Source organism: Oncorhynchus clarkii, chromosome 33 (genome assembly GCF_045791955.1).
Source record: "Oncorhynchus clarkii lewisi isolate Uvic-CL-2024 chromosome 33, UVic_Ocla_1.0, whole genome shotgun sequence".
Taxonomy (NCBI): domain Eukaryota; kingdom Metazoa; phylum Chordata; class Actinopteri; order Salmoniformes; family Salmonidae; genus Oncorhynchus; species Oncorhynchus clarkii.
In genome coordinates, this window is record NC_092179.1 from 24,531,081 (window position 1) to 24,549,137 (window position 18,057).

The following is an 18,057-nucleotide window of genomic DNA, read 5'->3' on the forward strand; positions in this document are numbered from 1 at the left end:
AATTCACACAACTGGCTCACCTTATCATGGCTAATTCAAACAACTGGCTCACCTTATCATGGCTAAGTCAAACAACTGGCTCACCTTATCATGGCTAATTCACACAACTGGCTCACCTTATCATGGCTAATTCACACAACTGGCTCACCTTATCATGGCTAAGTCAAACAACTGGCTCACCTTATCATGGCTAAGTCAAACAACTGGCTCACCTTATCATGGCTAATTAACACAACTGGCTCACCTTATCATGGCTAATTCAAACAACTGGCTCACCTTATCATGGCTAAGTCCAACAACTGGCTCACATTATCATGGCTCATTCACACAACTGGCTCACCTTATCATGGCTAATTCAAACAACTGGCAAACAACAAACAACTTCTACAACCACTAGTAAGGCTGTCAACACAGGAAGTTATTTTAGACTGAAAATCTAAACGAACACATTTTCACTCAACACCCCCAGGTGTGAAATGATGCTGGGGGTGTCACAGTATAAGACGTCATTGTGCTCAAGTTAGATCCCCCCACTCCATATTGGCCCAGATCTGGCCCTAATGACTAGGTTAATGGGTTTCTAATGTAGATCATCTTTTCATCTCAAACTGGTCTAGAAACACACTGTAACACTAATTTCCCCTGGGGAAATATGGAATCTAATTCCAGTCACTAGCTACTAGTACTGCAGAAAGGGAGTTATTCACGTCACCCATAAATGTTATAAGTTCCATTCATTGAATAAAGGTGAAGTGGGGGGTTAGTGAGATGAGATAGTAACAAGAAAAACAAACAAAGAAAAACAAAACAACGAGCTTCCTTTGAGGATGAATCACATGCTGTATCTATCAGAACTCGGATCTGCAGGCCAAGTGTCCCCTTTTCTTTGGCGCGCTTACGCTAAGTCTCCCCATTTGGCTACAATGAGAGGGCTGTGTTAGCATTACATCCTCTCCTCTACACAATGACATCACAAGTGCAGAATTAAAGTGACTATGCCTAATCAAAGCCAATGAACCCTCAATGCATACTGCCTGCCAGAGAGCTTTGCAAGCACCTTTTTTCTATCTGTCGCTGAATACACTGAGGCGGCTAACACTATTCTAAAGCTAATATGTTTAGTGCTGCTAGCGTTATTGGCTTGCATCTTCCACTGGGCTTCTTGTAGCTTTGTAGGCCTCCTGACTCTATCAAAGCTAAGACTAATTGATGGACAAAAATGACAAGTGTACTGACAGAGATGGAGTATAGAGGGAGGGGTAATGTGTTTAGGGTGAAGTGATGTTCCCTACATTTTTGGGAAGCACTGAGCAAATGTTTGATCTTGTAAGCGGAAACTTGAACATTGTGAGAATTTTGTGCAACTTCCGGCACACGTTTACAGTGAACACTGAGGCTGTTCCATTACAGTTTGAGACAGCAGCCAATATGCTATTGTGGCTATTTGAGCATAATGTAGGCCTACCAACAAAACCAATGGAGCAAATCCCACAACATTTTCACATGGAAATAGCTTTTGATTTCTATGATATATCCTACAGTAGCCTATATGTGGTGTTTAATGCAGGCCTACACTGCATGAGACTTTTAAAAACATTTTTACATTATGAAGGGCTTGTAAATTGCATTGTTTTGTGTTATATGATACAATAAACCATTTTATATAAATTTGATTAACTATTATTTCCATATGGAGAATTAGACAATGTAGACTACCCCTCTGCCTATTGGGTTATTTGCATATTCAAGCTTGTCTCAGAATACAACACTACCCCTTTAAGACATACACTTTTTACCTGAGCTTAAAATATAGCCTACACACGTGCTCTTGTATGAAGCAGTAACTCCACATTGCTGATCTATAATTACCTATAACTGGGCTAATTACTCGCTAAATAGCAAAGAATATCAACAAATGTGCACACGTGCGGTTTTGCTCTGATCTGAAAACCGCATACACTCACCAGTGATTGAAAGACCGCTTGAGGCAACCCCCGACAATATAATTATATTCCGTTCTGCTCTGGCTACAACACAATCACAGGCTCAATCTTGCAAAGTTAGATTTGGTTTGGTTTGTTGCATTGAAAAGGGGCTGATATCATGTTGATTCGATCACGAAAGAATGTTGATCTATTTCGTGCAAACTAATGGGGCGAACTCGGTGAAGTTCACTCTCTTGCGTCTCTGCGCCGCAGTCCTGGAGGAGGTGCGCAGTGTACAGTCGTGGCCAAAGGTTTTGAGAATGACACAAATATTAATTTTCACAAAGTCTGCTGCCTCCGTTTGTATGATGGCAATGTGCATATACTCCAGAATGTTATGAAGAGTGATCAGATGAATTGCAATTAATTGTAAAGTCCCTCTTTGCCATGCAAATGAACTGAATCCACAAAAAAACATTTACACTGCATTTCAGCCCTGCCACAAAAAGACCAGCTGACATCATGTTAGTGATTCTCTGACCAAAGAAAGACAAAACGTTAACACAGGTGTGAGTGTTGATGAGGACAAGGCTGGAGATCACTCTGTCATGCTGATTGAGTTCAAATAACAGACCGGAAGCTTCAAAAGGAGGGTGGTGCTTGGAATCATTGTTCTTCCTCTTAGCTCATTCTCTCTCTGTTTCTTCCTAATGAACTGGTGTGTTGCAATGTTTATGTAAAGTTTTGATAATGAAATCCGTTACGGGGGTTTATTTTCAGACAGCTAATTATACTGAGTGACTTGAGACTTGTGCCCACACCGGTTGACGTGTGGTTGCCATGGCGATATCCATTGTTTGAGTTTATTTATTTTTATTTTTACAGGGACAGTGCATATTAATCAACGTTTCAATAAAAGTGTAGCCAGCCGGCTAATTTTCAACCGCAGTCCCTGGGCAGGTTATTAAAATAATTACAATACAGACAAACAATGAGTAGTGAGCACATGCAGAGCAACATAGGACAAGCAGCACGCAGACAGAGAAACATAGGACAAGCAGCACGCAGACAGAGAAACATAGGACAAGCAGCACGCAGACAGAGCAACATAGGACAAGCAGCATGCAGACAGAGCAACATAGGACAAGCAGCATGCAGACAGAGCAACATAGGACAAGCAGCATGCAGACAGAGCAACATAGGACAAGCAGCACGCAGACAGAGCAACATAGGACAAGCAGCACGCAGACAGAGCAACATAGGACAAGCAGCACGCAGACAGAGAAACATAGGACAAGCAGCATGCAGACAGAGCAACATAGGACAAGCAGCACGCAGACAGAGCAACATAGGACAAGCAGCACGCAGACAGCAACATAGGACAAGCAGACAGCAACATAGGACAAGCAGCACGCAGACAGAGAAACATAGGACAAGCAGCACGCAGACAGAGAAACATAGGACAAGCAGCACGCAGACAGAGAAACATAGGACAAGCAGCACGCAGACAGAGAAACATAGGACAAGCAGCACGCAGACAGAGAAACATAGGACAAGCAGCACGCAGACAGAGCAACATTACACAAAAAGCAACTAAAGTAAATATATAAAAGCAACAGTGTTTCCATACCTCACAACCTACAGACAACAAGACAACATGGAAAGTGACAATACACAGCTAGGGATTATGTCTGATTGGCCTTTAGCCATGTCTGTTTTTTTTGTGAAAGTGTGACAGTTGGTGCAGTTGTGTGTCTGATGGCAGTGTGTTCCAGACATGGGAAGCTCTCACAGAGAAAGCAGATTGACTAAAGGTGCTTTTCATTAAGGGAACTATACAGTCACTTCTAATGGCAGACCTTGTGGATCTGCTGCCATGGGTTTGGGTTTTCAGTTTAACAAAAGTATCTGCCTTGTTATCTGAGGATCTCAGCGATGGTTGTCAGGCAGGCTGGACCCCGTATTGTGAGTGGCGAGGGGGAAGAGGTGAATTGTATTGTGTCATGAGGACGTGCTCTATGATATGCAATGAGAGGGAAATGTGAAACATGCTTTAGTTGTGTGCCTTAGTTGTTGGTGCTGTGAGGACAAAAACTTGAGACTTCATTCAGGTGTGTGTGTGTGTGTGACAGGAAGAATGGACTGTGTTGGTGAGGATTAACACAAATGCCAACAAAACTGTGCCTGTTGGAGCCCAACACACACACACACACACACACACACACTCAAAAGGTCAGTCATCCTCAGCATGATCTCACCCCCTTGGTTTAAGCTGTTAAATACATTCAGACTGTGTTAAACGCTCTAGCAAAGCACTTGAATTCTGAATGATGACTAAATGCTTTGAGCCACAGTTTAAATTCAGGCTGGTAAATTATTTACAACTCTCACACAGGAGCTCTGAAGATTCAGCATCCCTCCAAACAAGTCGACCTGACAACTATGTCTGTATCCAGTCCATATTTGATTAGACTATGGATCTGGGGTGAATCTCCTATGTGTGCCAAATAAATATTGGAGCAAAATTTGGATCAATTCAATAAGTCCTGAATTCAATTGAGGAAACAGACTTAACTAATTATCTGAAAAATATCTATGTTGACAAGATCTGAAGTGAAGTGAATTTGAACACATACATATCTTTCTTTGTGTCCCCCTCTCTGCCTCTCTGCCTCTCTGCCTCTCCAGCCTCTCCTGCCTCTCTGCTTCTCCCCTCCTCCGAGACAGTAAATCCAGACTACTAGTTTCCCCTCCGTTTAGCGCTCATATCCATCTCTGCATCCATTATTTAGACATGAGAAGCATGTAAACACGGAGAGGAAGTGGTTTCTCAGTCTTTATCACTGAGGAGGATTCGAGATACATTCCCCAATCAGGGAAAGGAGACAGACAGAGACAGACAGAGCGAGGGGGGGTTATAGGAGATGATAATGTTTAGTGAGAGAACAAAGAGGCGATCAGTAAGGAAGCCATGCCCCAAAATATGATCATTGTTTCAATTCATACTTGATGCATGATCAAAGAGAAGAGATGATGATCAGTGGAACAATGAAATGTGCTGAGCAAAAATATAAACACAACATATAAAGTGTTGGTTCCATGTTTCATAAGCTGAAATAACAGATCCCAGACATTTTCCAATCGCGCAAAAACATATTTCTCTCAGATTTTGTGAGCAAATGTATTTAAATCCCTGTTAGTGAGCATTTCTCCTTTGCCAAAATAATCCATCCACCTGACAGGTGTGGCATATCAAGAAGCTGATTAAACAGCATGATCATTACACAGGTGCACTTTGTGCTGGGGACAATAAAAGGCCACTCTAAAATGTGCAATTTTGTCACCCAACACAATACCACAGATGTCTCAAGTTTTAAGGAAGTGTGCAATTAGCCTGCTGACTGCAGGAATGTCCACCAGAGCTGTTGTCAGTTAATTTCTCTACCATAAAATGCGTCCAACTTCGTTTTAGAGAATATGGCAGTACGTCCAACCGGCATCACAACCGCAGACCATGTGTAACCACCTCAGCCCAGGACCTCCACATCCGGCTTGCGAGATGGTCTCAGACCAGCCACCAAGACAGCTGATGAAACTGAGGAGTATTTCTGTCTGTAATAAAGCCCAATTGTGGGGAAAAACTCATTCTGATTGGCTGAGCTTGGCCCAGCCATGTGAAATCCATAGATTAGGGCCTAATTTATTTCAATTGATTGATTTCCTTATATGAACTGTAAGTCAGTGAAATTGTTGCATGTCACGTTTATATTTTTGTTCAGTATATACACATATAGATTGCTATTTTTTCACTGACTCTCTTGTACTGGCTCTATGCACACTCACTAGACTCTACCCACACACTCACATTCCATGCTGTGGAGAATTATTCTCCGCTCTGCTGGAGAGTGTTTTTCTCCACTCATACAGGAGTAATAAAGGCCTAGTGGATTCACATGGTGGGATATATATATATATACACAGTTGAAGGCGGAACTTTACATACACTTGGGTTAGAGTCATTAAAACTAGTTTTTCAACCACTCCACAAATGTCTTGTTAACAAACTATAGTTTTGGCAAGTCGGTTAGGACATCTACTTTGTACATTACACAAGTAATTTTTCCAACAATTGTTTACAGACAGATTATTTAACTTATAATTCACTGTATCACAATACCAGTGACTCAGAAGTTTACATAAACTAAGTTGAATGTGCATTTAAACAGCTTGGAAAATTCCTGAAAACGATGTCATGGCTTCAGAAGCTTCTGATGAGCTAATTTACATAATTTGAGTCAATTGGAGGTGTACCTGTGGATGTATTTCAAGACCTACCTTCAAACTCAGTGCTTTTGTGCTTGACATCATGGGGAAATTAAAATAAATTTCAGCCAAGACTTCATAAAAAAATTGTAGTCCTCCACAAGTCTGGTTCATCTTTGGGAGCAATTTCCAAACACCTGAAGGTACCACGTTCATCTGAACAAACAATAGTACACAAGTATTAACACCATGGGACCACGCAGCCGTCATACCGCTCAGGAAGGAGATGCCTGTCTCCTAGAGATGAACGTACTTTGGTGCGAAAGGTGCAAATCAATTCCAGAACAACAGCAAAAGACCTTGTGAAGATGCTGGAGGAAACAGGTACAAAAGTATCTATATCCACAGTAAAACGAGTCCTATATCGACATAACCTGAAAGGCCGCTCAGCAAGGAGGAAGCCTTTGCTCCAAAACCGCCATAAAAAAGCCAGATTACGGTTTGCAACTGCAGCATCATGTTGTGGGGGTGCTTTGGTGCACTTCACAAAATACATGGCATCATGAGGAAAGAAAATTATGTGGATATACTGAAGCAACATCTCAAGACATCAGTCAGGAAGTTAAAGTTTGGTCGCAAATGGGTCTTCCAAATGGACAATGACCCCAAAAATACTTCCAAAGTTGTGGCAAAATGGCTTAAGGACAACAAAGTCAAGGTATGGGAGTGGCCATCACAAAGCCCTGACCTCAATCCTATAGAGAATTTGTGGGCAGAACTGAAAAAGTGTGTGTGAACAAGGAGGCCTACAAACCTGACTCAGTTACACCAGCTCTGTCAGGAAGAATGGGCCAACATTCACCCAACTTATTGTGGGAAGCTTGTGGAAGGCTACCTGAAACGTTTGACTTAAGTTAAACAATTCAAAGGCAATGCTTGTTGTTTTTAGCTAAGGTGTATGTAAACTTCAGACTTCAACTGTGTGTATGTATATATATTTATTTGTATTTATCAGGGAGTGCTGCGGCCCGTCAGCACCCCTACTCCCCGTGGCTATGACTGGAACTCTTTGTATTTTGCCTCCTTATGGTATTTTATTGTGTTACTATGTCTTTTTTTAATTTAGCAAATATCTGTCTTACTTTTGGACTCTGCATTGTTGGGAATGGGCTCGCAAGGAAGCCCTTCACGGTAAAGTCTACACCTTTTGAATTCGGGGCATGTGATGAATACAATTCGATTTGATTAAACCTAATGTCTTTGGCTGAGAGAAGATAGGGGTCTTTGGGTTCATGGTGTAGTCTGTATTTTCGCCTTAATAGGACTTTAGTGACCGCTCTCTACCTTGGTTCCCATCAATCACGACTGTCTATACACACTTCCAACAGCTATGGCGGAACAAGTGGGTGCAGGGGTGGGTACACGAACACACAAATGTGACCGGCTCCGTTCAGTCATGTCTAAATTTTGAAATTATGTTTTTTACATTGGATAAAAGTAGAGCTATAAAATGATATATCATACACTACAGTTGAGTAACAAAGGGAAAGTCATTCTGCTTTGAAGGTTTATAAACGTGTAACCTCACTTTTGAGAAAATGTAATGTTTTAATATTTTAGTACCTACTGGATAACTCTTCTTTGTCTACACCCATTCAGCATTGTAGACACCCTCTCAAGCTTTGGCCCCACCCATCTCTTTAAGGGTTGATCTGAGCGTTCTGTCCTAACAACAGCCGTCAAGGACCTAAGCTAACTGGCTAACTTTGGCTAGCTACTTTCAGATAAAAATGAGAGAACAGCTCACTCTGACCATTTTACTCACCCTAGCAGAGCTGGTTAGGCTGTTTTATGTCATCCAGAGCGTTGGTGACTGCAACTGTGCTGCTGGCAACAATTTCATTATGCTTTTTTTGCCAACGTTTACTGACACCGGCCATGTTAAAACAGGTATTGAGTGTTCGTAAATTCGTCAGTTATTCTTCGCTCTGGCACACTCAGACTAGAGTGCTCTGAAATCGGAGTAGATAGCTAGAGCGAATTTACCAGCTACGTCGATCAACAGCTATCGTTTCGCAGTGACATCATGAACATTCTGTTGAAATGGATACTTGCATAGTGGAGTCTTTTGTTAAGATGTAGCTAGCTAGCTAAACACCGAACCATAATCCAAACTCATGCATGAATCTGCAGGTAGCTAACCAACTAGGTTCAATGTTAGCTAGCTAACATTAGGCTATAACTAGCAAATCAAATGGCTCTTCGACGCAAATAATATTACTACACAGATCATACACGTAACGTTAGCTAGCGGGTCAGCTAACGTTAGCTAGTGAGCTAACAGTACACTTAAACTTGAAATGAAAACACTTTCTGACAAAATTAGAAATGTGTAATATGAAAATGTAGCTTGCTTCACTATTTTACCCGTATACATGGCTGGAGAATTCTCCCTCTCTGTCACGGATGCCAAGGTTGCCCTTAGTTTGAATATGTAATCCAGAGACAGGTGTTTCTCCATCTCCTTACCTATCATTCTCCAATTCCACTGATTTCAAAATACGGTCCTCCAGAAAGTGGGAACACAGGATTACCTACACATTCTGAACAGCTCAAACAGACAAAAGAGTGGCAGACCAATCTGAACTAATCTCTCTGCATACCCAGCCCACTCATTGCAGCCAATCATAGCTAGCGGGAAGGATGCTGTCTTTTTCTGTGGCTAAACCAACTAGGCTCTTAATTTAACAATTGTATTCAGCTGGAATACGAGTTTGTTGTTAAGGCACATGAAAGTTCACATGTTCCAGAAGGCATTTCTGACCAAAAACTCATTTTGATTTTGAAAAAACGTTTACGTTCAAACGGCTCTACTGTGAAGTAGTGACACGTGACATATGCCTAGTTTCCTGAAACGAGTCACAAATACACACACAATTTACATTTACATTTGACAAATTTTCTGTAGCAAATGCTCTTATCCAGAGCAACTTATAGTTAGTGCATTCACAACTCATGCAAGTATGTACACTACCGTTCAAATCTTTGGGGTCACTTGGAAAAGTCCTTGTTCTTGAAAGAAAAGCACATTTTTTGTCCATTTAAAATAACATCAAATTGATCAGAAATACAGTGTAGACATTGTTAATGTTGTAAATGATTATTGTAGCTGGAAACGGCTGATTTTTTTTTTTACATAGGTGTACAGAGGCCCATTATCAGCAACCATCACTCCTGTGTTCCAATTGCACGTTGTGTTAGCTAATCCAAAAAGGCTAATTGATCTTTAGAAAACCCCTTTGCAATTATGTTAGCACAGTTGAAAACTGTTGTTCTGATTAAAGAAGCAATAAAACTGGCCTTCTTTAGACTAATTGAGTATTTGGAGCATCAGCATTTGTGGGTTTGACAGGCTCAAAATGGCCAGAATCAAAGTACTTTCTTCTGAAACTCGTCAGTCTATTCTTGTTCTAAGAAACGAAGGCTATTCCATGCGAGAAAATGGCAAGAAACTGAAGATCTCGAACAATGCTGTGTACTACTCCTTTCACAGAACAGCGCAAACTGGCTCTAACCAGAATAGAAAGAGGAGTGGGAGGCCTCGGTACACAACTGAGCAAGAGGACAAGTATATTAGATTGTCTAGTCTCCACGTCAACAGTGAAGAGGCGACTCCGGGATGCTGGCCTTCTAGGCAGAGTTGCAAAGAAAAAGCCATATCTCAGGACTGGCCAATAAAAATAAAATATTAAGATGGGCAAAAGAACACAGAAGCTGGACAGAGGACAATTGGAAAAAAGTGTTATGGACAGACAAATCTAAGTTTGAGGTGTTTGGATCACAAAGAAGAACATTCGTGAGACAGAAAAATAGAAAAGATGCTGAAGGAGTGCTTGAAGCCATCTGTCAAGCATGGTGGAGGCAATGTGATGGTCTCGGGGTGCTTTGGTGGTGGTAAAGTGGGAGATTTGTACAGGGTAAAAGGGATCTTGAAGAAGGAAAGCTATTACCCCATTTTGCAACGCCATGCCATACTCAGTGGACAATGCTTAATTGGAGCCAATTTCCTCCTACAACAGGACAATGACCCAAAGCACAGCTCCAAACTATGTAATAACTATTTAGGGAAGAAGCAGTCAGCTGGTATTCTGTCTATAATGGAGTGGCCAGCACAGTCACCGGATCTCAACCCTATTGAGCTGTCAAGCCAATCCAACTTGTGGGAGGTGCTTCAGGAAGCATGGGATGAAATCTCTTCAGATTACCTCACCAAATTGACAACTAGAATGCCAAAGGTCTGCAAGGCTGTAATTGCAAATGGAGGATTCTTTGATGAAAGCAAAATTTGAAGAGCACAATTATTATTTCAACTAAAAATCATTATTTATAACCTTGTCAATGTCTTGACCATATTTCCTATTCATTTTTGCAACTGATTTCATGTATGTTTTTATGGAAAGCAAGGACATTTCAAATTGACCCCAAACTTTTGAATGGTAGTGTGTGTGCACTCACACGCACACATGCACACACACACACACGTTCATTACTGGAATCCTCCTCAGGGGGTTAAGGAGGAAGTACCACTAGGGGTCAAATTGGGTCAGAGTCAAAGGTCAGCAGGTGCTTTGGCACATGACTCTCCCTCACCTGTTCTCCATCTGCCCCTCGAGGTCCTTCCCAGTGTTAATCAACACACAGTGCCACAGGCTAAGTAACGAGGGATGGTAAACAGGCACGCTAATGAGCAACACTGAGCTAATAGGGAACAGGCTAGCTAACGAGCTATTACTGCGTATAACAGGCAGCGAATGAACTAAAGCAACATTACCCAGGAGGAGGGCAGCTAAATTAGCATATAGCAAAGTTCTGGCACAACGAACACTGCGTGCGTGGAGGTTGGATAAACCCTAACATGTAGGGACCTGAGGCCTCATTTATCAATCATACATAAGCACAAATCTGTGCGTAATCCATGAGTGGGATCATTTCCATGCAGTGTGAGATTCATGAACATGAACATTTGCATGAGAGTGTGCACACATTTGGACATTAGACCAGTGGAAATCTGTCCTTTGTTCTGATGTTTTGGTCCAACTGCCGTGTCTTTGTGAGACGCAGAGTAGGTGATGGATGGATGATCTCCGTATGTGTGGTTCTCAACATGAAGCATGGAGGAGGAGGTGTGATGGTGTGGGGGTGCTTTGCTGGTGACACTGTCAGTGATTTATTTATGATTCATGGCACACTTTACCAGCATGGCTACCACAGCATTCTACAGTGATACGCCATCCCATCTGGTTTGCGCTTAGTGGGACAATAATTCGTTTTTCAACAGGACAATGACACAACACACCTCCAGGCGGTGTAAGGGAAATTTGACCAAGGAGAGTGATGGAGTGCTGCATCAGATGACCTGGCCTCCACAATCACCCAACCTCCACCCAGTTGAGATGGTTTGGAATGAGTTGGACCGCAGAGTGAAGAAAAAGCAGCCAACAAGTGCTCAGCATATGTGGGACGTCCTTCAAGACTGTTGGAAAAGCATTCCAGGTGAAGCTGGTTGAGAGAATGTCAAGTGTGTGCAAAGCTGTCATCAAGGCAATGGGTGGCTACTTTGAAGAATCTCAAATATGGTTTGATTTTTTAAACACTTTTAGGCTTACTACATGATTCCATATGTGTTATTTCATAGTTTTGATGTCTTCACTATCAATCTACAATAAAAAATAAAGAAAAACCCTTGAATGAGTAAGTGTCTCCAAACTTTTGACTGGTACTGTATATTTTGCCATTTCTAAAGCAACTTGAATTGTCTTAATGGTCCTCTCTTGGTAGCTATGTTTTCATTTTTACTGGTCCAACCACAACTGAGCCAAATAAAACATTTTGGTCATACTAAATCTCTGACACTTTGACCTCTATTTCAGTCATAGGCTATTTCATGGTACGGCATTGTATATTCCCACAGGCTTTAAAGGGATGATTTTGACCATATACGGTCAATTAGGGGTGTTTCTAAATGCAAATAGCCAAGGTTGAGCACAAGCACTGTGGCTGAGAACAATTGGTCTTTTTTAACGGTTATGTTCTACCACTGTGTGTATAAAGTTTGTAGAACTGTTTGATAAATCACATTTTTCTATGCATACGAACATTCTAAATTCCATTCAGAAGTACTACGCAATATTGATAAATAAGGACGGGCACAACACTTCATGGGGTGGAGGTGGGATAAACCCAAGAACTATATACACCTGGACATGTACAACACTTCATGGGGTGGAGGTGGGATAAACCAATAACTATATACACCTGGACATGTACAACACTTCATGGGGTGGAGGTGGGATAAACCAATAACTATATACACCTGGACATGTACAACACTTCATGGGGTGGAGGAGGGATAAACCAAGAACTATATACACCTGGACATGTACAACACTTCATGGGGTGGAGGAGGGATAAACCAATAACTATATACACCTGGACATGTACAACACTTCATGGGGTGGAGGTGGAATAAACCAATAACTATATACACCTGGACATGTACAACACTTTATGGGGTGGAGGTGGGATAAACCCAAGAACTATATACACCTGGACATGTACAACACTTCATGGGGTGGAGGAGGGATAAACCAAGAACTATATACACCTGGACATGTACAACACTTCATGGGGTGGAGGAGGGATAAACCAATAACTATATACACCTGGACATGTACAACACTTCATGGGGTGGAGGTGGAATAAACCAATAACTATATACACCTGGACATGTACAACACTTCATGGGGTGGAGGTGGAATAAACCAATAACTACAGTATATACACCTGGACATGTACAACACTTCATGGGGTGGAGGTGGGATAAACCAAGAACTATATACACCTGGACATGTACAACACTTCATGGGGTGGAGGTGGAATAAACCAATAACTACAGTATATACACCTGGACATGTACAACACTTCATGGGGTGGAGGTGGAATAAACCAAGAACTATATACACCTGGACATGTACAACACTTTATGGGGTGGAGGTGGGATAAACCCAAGAACTATATACACCTGGACATGTACAACACTTCATGGGGTGGAGGTGGGATAAACCAATAACTATATACACCTGGACATGTACAACACTTCATGGGGTGGAGGTGGAATAAACCAAGAACTATATACACCTGGACATGTACAACACTTCATGGGGTGGAGGTGGAATAAACCAAGAACTATATACACCTGGACATGTACAACACTTCATGGGGTGGAGGTGGGATAAACCAATAACTATATACACCACTCACACATCCATTTTCAAGCCTTTTTTAGGACTAGGGAGTTTTTTTAGGATAAATAAGAAACCTGGTTCAGTCTGCTTTCCACCAGGCACTTTCAGCAGGACAATAACCGAAAACACAAGGCCGAATCTACACTGGAGTTGCTTTTTGACTTAAATCACCTTGAAAATCTATGGTAAGACCTGAAAATGGTTGTCTAGCAATGATCAGCAACCAATTTGACAGAGCTTTTGAAAATAATAATGGGCAAATGTTGCACAGATGTGGTAAGCTCTTAAAGTCTTACCCAGAAAGACTCACAGCTGTAATCACTGCCAAAGTGATTATAAGATGTATTGACTCAGGGAGTTGAATACTTTATTTATTTTTTACAAAATGTTAGAATTTTTATTTCACTTTGACATTACAGTATTGTTTGTTGACACTAATTGACAATGAAATCCATTTGAATCCCCCTTTGTAACAACACAATGTGGGTAAAGTCACGATGTGTGAATACTTTCTGAAGGTACTGTATCTGACCTTTATAAACGGAAAACCCATTGTTACCCTCTGTTATCTTCAATGCTAATGAAATATGTTGATGAAGAAGGGAGGAATGACAGCCATTCAGAGAGAGAGACATGGAGGATGGAGCAAGGGGAGGAAAGGGGATAAAGAGAGAGAGAAAATAGAGGGAGGTGAACAGAGATAGAGTAAGAAAGGAGAGAGATAAGAGGGAGAAATGAAGAGAGGAGGAAAGGGGACAGAGAGAGAGAGAGAAAATAGAGGGAGGTGAACAGAGATAGAGAGTAAGAAAGGAGAGAGATAAGAGGGAGAAATGAAGAGTGGAGGAAAGGGGAGAGACAGAGAGAGAGAGAAAATATAGAGAGGTGAACATAGATAGTAAGAGAGGAGAGAGATAAGAGGGAGAGTGATAGATAGATTGTCCCTTTCATGTTCTCCTTTTATAAGTCCACTACATGAAGCCCATAGAGTGGCTCCTCTCCTCTCCCCTCATTTGCTAGGTGATTATAATGAAAGGTCCTTAATGATGTTATCTGTACAGCTGTCCTGGAGGCTCCTGCTGGGTCACACCAGGGTTAGCACTGCCTGCACTAGGCTAATGGATGGCTGCGACACCACATCCTCTGTACAGTGCCTTGAAAAAGTATTCATCCCCCTTGGCGTTTCTCCTATTTTGTTGCATTACAACCTGCAATTGAAATGGATTTGAATTTGGATTTCATAAAATGGACATACACAAAATAGTCCAAATTGGTGAAGTGAAATTTAGCAAAAAAATGGTGTGTGCATATGTATTTACCCCCTTTGCTATGAAGCTCCTAAATAAGATCTGGTGCAACCAATTACCTTCAGAAGTCAGATAATTTGTTAAATAAAATCCACCTGTATACAATCTAAGTGTCACATGATCTCAGTAAATATACACCTGTTCTGAAAGGCCCCAGAGTCTGCAACACCACTAAGCAAGGGGCAACACCAAGCAAATGACACCATGAAGACCAAGGAGCTCTGCAAAGAGGCCAGGGACAAAGTTGTGGAGAAGTACAGATCAGGATTGGGTTATAAAAAGCATGCTCAAGTTTTCTGTTTTTTTGTTGTATTTCTTGTTTGTTTCACAATAAAAAAAAAGTGGTAATATTGTGTAAATCAAATGATACAAACCCCCCAAAAATCTATTTTAATTCCAGGTTGTAAGGCAACAAAATAGGAAAAATGCCAAGGGGGGAAAACTTTCGCAAGCCACTGTATGTGTGGTTGGGGGGACGGAGGTTATGTGTGTGTCGTGTATGTGTGTGTGTGTGTGTCACTCTGATCCCATGGACCCTGACACTATGCACTACAGCTCTCTGTTTCTCATTCTACCTGCTACACCTCCAACACCATGGTCATTAAACTACAATTCACACCATTGTGGACAACTGTATTACAATCACTTCATCTTTGGCTGCTTTTTGTAGTAATTTAGAGATGGAGAGAAAAATGGAGAGCGATGGAAGGAGAGCGATACAAGGGGGGCATTGAACGAGGTGAATATAAAACACCTTGTTCTCTACCTCTCTCTGTCCCACCACTCACACACACACCTTGTTCTCTACCTCTCTCTGTCCCACCACTCACACACACACCTTGTTCTCTACCTCTCTCTGTCCCACCACTCACACATCCAGCCACACATAGAAGCCTCCTCTAGCTCCACTACCTGTCTGCCTGATTACAAGGATATATGGATTAGTCGCGCCTAGAAAGGGAACAAACTCCTGTTGTCTCCTTGATGTGTCCCAAGGCGCCAGGCAGGAGAACATGAGCATCTGCTGGCAACACTTTAGTCACATCCTCTCTGCTCTGCTCTGCTCGCTCGCCCGCCCGCCCGCCCGCCCTCCCGCCCGCCCGCCCTCCCGCTCGCCCGCCCGCCAGCCCGCTGGGAGGGAGGGAGGGAGACAGAGAGAGATGTGGAGATACTGTTAAATACTTCAGCTATAGTTGCTTTCACACACCTGCACATGTGTGTTCACACACATACCAGTATATACACACACACACACGTGACTGAACCTATCTGCACAACTCAAAACTGTGCTCACCTGTTGAGCTAAAGCCTAGGCACTAGCTTGGGGACAATGATGATGACAAGGACGATGATGACAGAGATAATGACGAAGATTATGACACACTTTTCATTAGATTTGAAAGTGCTTTGCATTGTGTGTGGGGTAACTCACCCAACACCCCATCCACCACCGATGTGTAGCACCTGCCTGGTTACACCAGCACTTTCCTACAGTCAATTCTCCTACAGTACCATAGTAACTTTACAGAGCCATCCTTGTTAAAGCTGTGTCTCTCTCCCTGTATCTATCTACCACTCTGCGCTAGCGAGACAAACAGATGTTCTCTCTCCTCCAGCAACATCAATAACACTCCTATCCCAGCAAGCGCTCTGTGTTAGGCTCAATCTGTTGCAAACAACAGCCAATTACGGTTAAATCCAGCCTCAATGCTTCCAAAACACTCCCCAAACGCTGTGGGGCAGCCTCAGGCATCATCTCAGGCTACCTGCTCCATGGCTGGTTTTCTTTAGAAGTCCAGCAGAGTCCTGCTCCTGTTATTAAAGGCCTCCTTTTAAAATGGCCCTTTTTGTATGATGTTTTTAGGGAGAGGGAGTCGGCTAAGTAAGAATAGTCAATAGCCATGAGTTAGGCTTATTAGCTACCCCATTGACTGCACAGTGTCTGGCAGCAGTTTAAAACCGCTGAGCCTCGAGCCTTCAAACTAATGAGCAGTCATTTTGATTGCAACATTTTAACAGCGTATTTAAATAATTTCATATATGCTCTTGCAAAAATAATACTTTTGTTGTGTTTACGAAGGTCTAAGGTAACATTAGAATATGATTACAATTATAAACAAAATAGCATTTTCATTCATTTATGTTACTGCCGGCTTTATGTAAAAAATAAAAAATAAAAATAAATAAGGTGTTCAATTGATTTTATTGGTGGAGTGTCTTTGTTAAAAATGTGTGTTGGAACTGGTTACCAGCTTCTTTTTATAAAAACAACAAAAACACCAAGACTCATGGGCAGTAAGACGCGCGATGAAATTATGAAAACATCAATATCCTAAACAATATTATAACCACCAAGTGTGCTTCACAAATAGCGAAAATTAGCACAAAAGCAATACTAATGAATTATAATGAATATAAAACTGTCGATATGACAGCATTTAAAAATAGTCAGGTATTTATACGTTGGATTTATACGTTGGATCCCATGACATGGTTTCTCCAAAGAAAAGTACCTCACCAGAAGCTCTCCATACACACGCTCTTTCCACCGAATGCTCCACGGAGATACAGGATTGAAATGAACACTTCCAGCTCATCAACAGACAGATTCCAGGCAGTGTCTCCTTGCTCCGTGTGCACCTTAGCCACGGTACAGTCCCTGAATGCTGTAGCATGTCCGTGTCACATAAACAACGGAAGCTGGTGAGTGTATTGCTGATGTTGTTTTTTGCTTGAGATGTAGAGCCTGCTATCTCAGTGATGACATTTTGTGCTGATAATCAGCCCGTAATATTGTCACCGTCTCGTTCCATCTAAATGGTGTCGTCCCTTCCACTCTCCTATCTCACTGTTTCATTTGGTGGTGGCGTGGGCACCTTCTCAGTGAGCACCGTTCTGGATGTTTTTGCACTTAGGCCTCGGAGGTGTAGGTTATTCTGGCTGAGGTTCAGAATCAGATGACTAATCAGAGATGTCATGATTAATTTCCTCCCCACTCTCTGAGTCGTTTTCATTCAGATCTTGTAGCACCGCTAACTTAGCATGTGCATCCATTCGTCTTGGTCTTCTTGGCATTGTAAATTACACAGGCTCTCACTGTGTACTCCAAGTAGACTAGAGTAGACCAATAAGACTGCTTGGATTCGGTGGACTGATATAGAGTACATACCATATAGAATAGATTCTTCATTCACAACTGGTGATTACATAATTATCCTCTTCCCCTCGCTCATCAACTCCCCCATTCTCCCCATCCTACTT

General features: G+C 41.9%; 1 protein-coding gene across 2 annotated transcripts in view; it reads right to left on the reverse strand.

Annotated features, from left to right (window-relative positions):
• The window catches only part of LOC139393227 (voltage-dependent calcium channel subunit alpha-2/delta-1-like), a 153,078-nt gene that overhangs the window by 90,511 nt on the left and 44,510 nt on the right, over window positions 1-18,057 (reverse strand). The gene's annotated exons all lie outside the window — the stretch shown is intronic.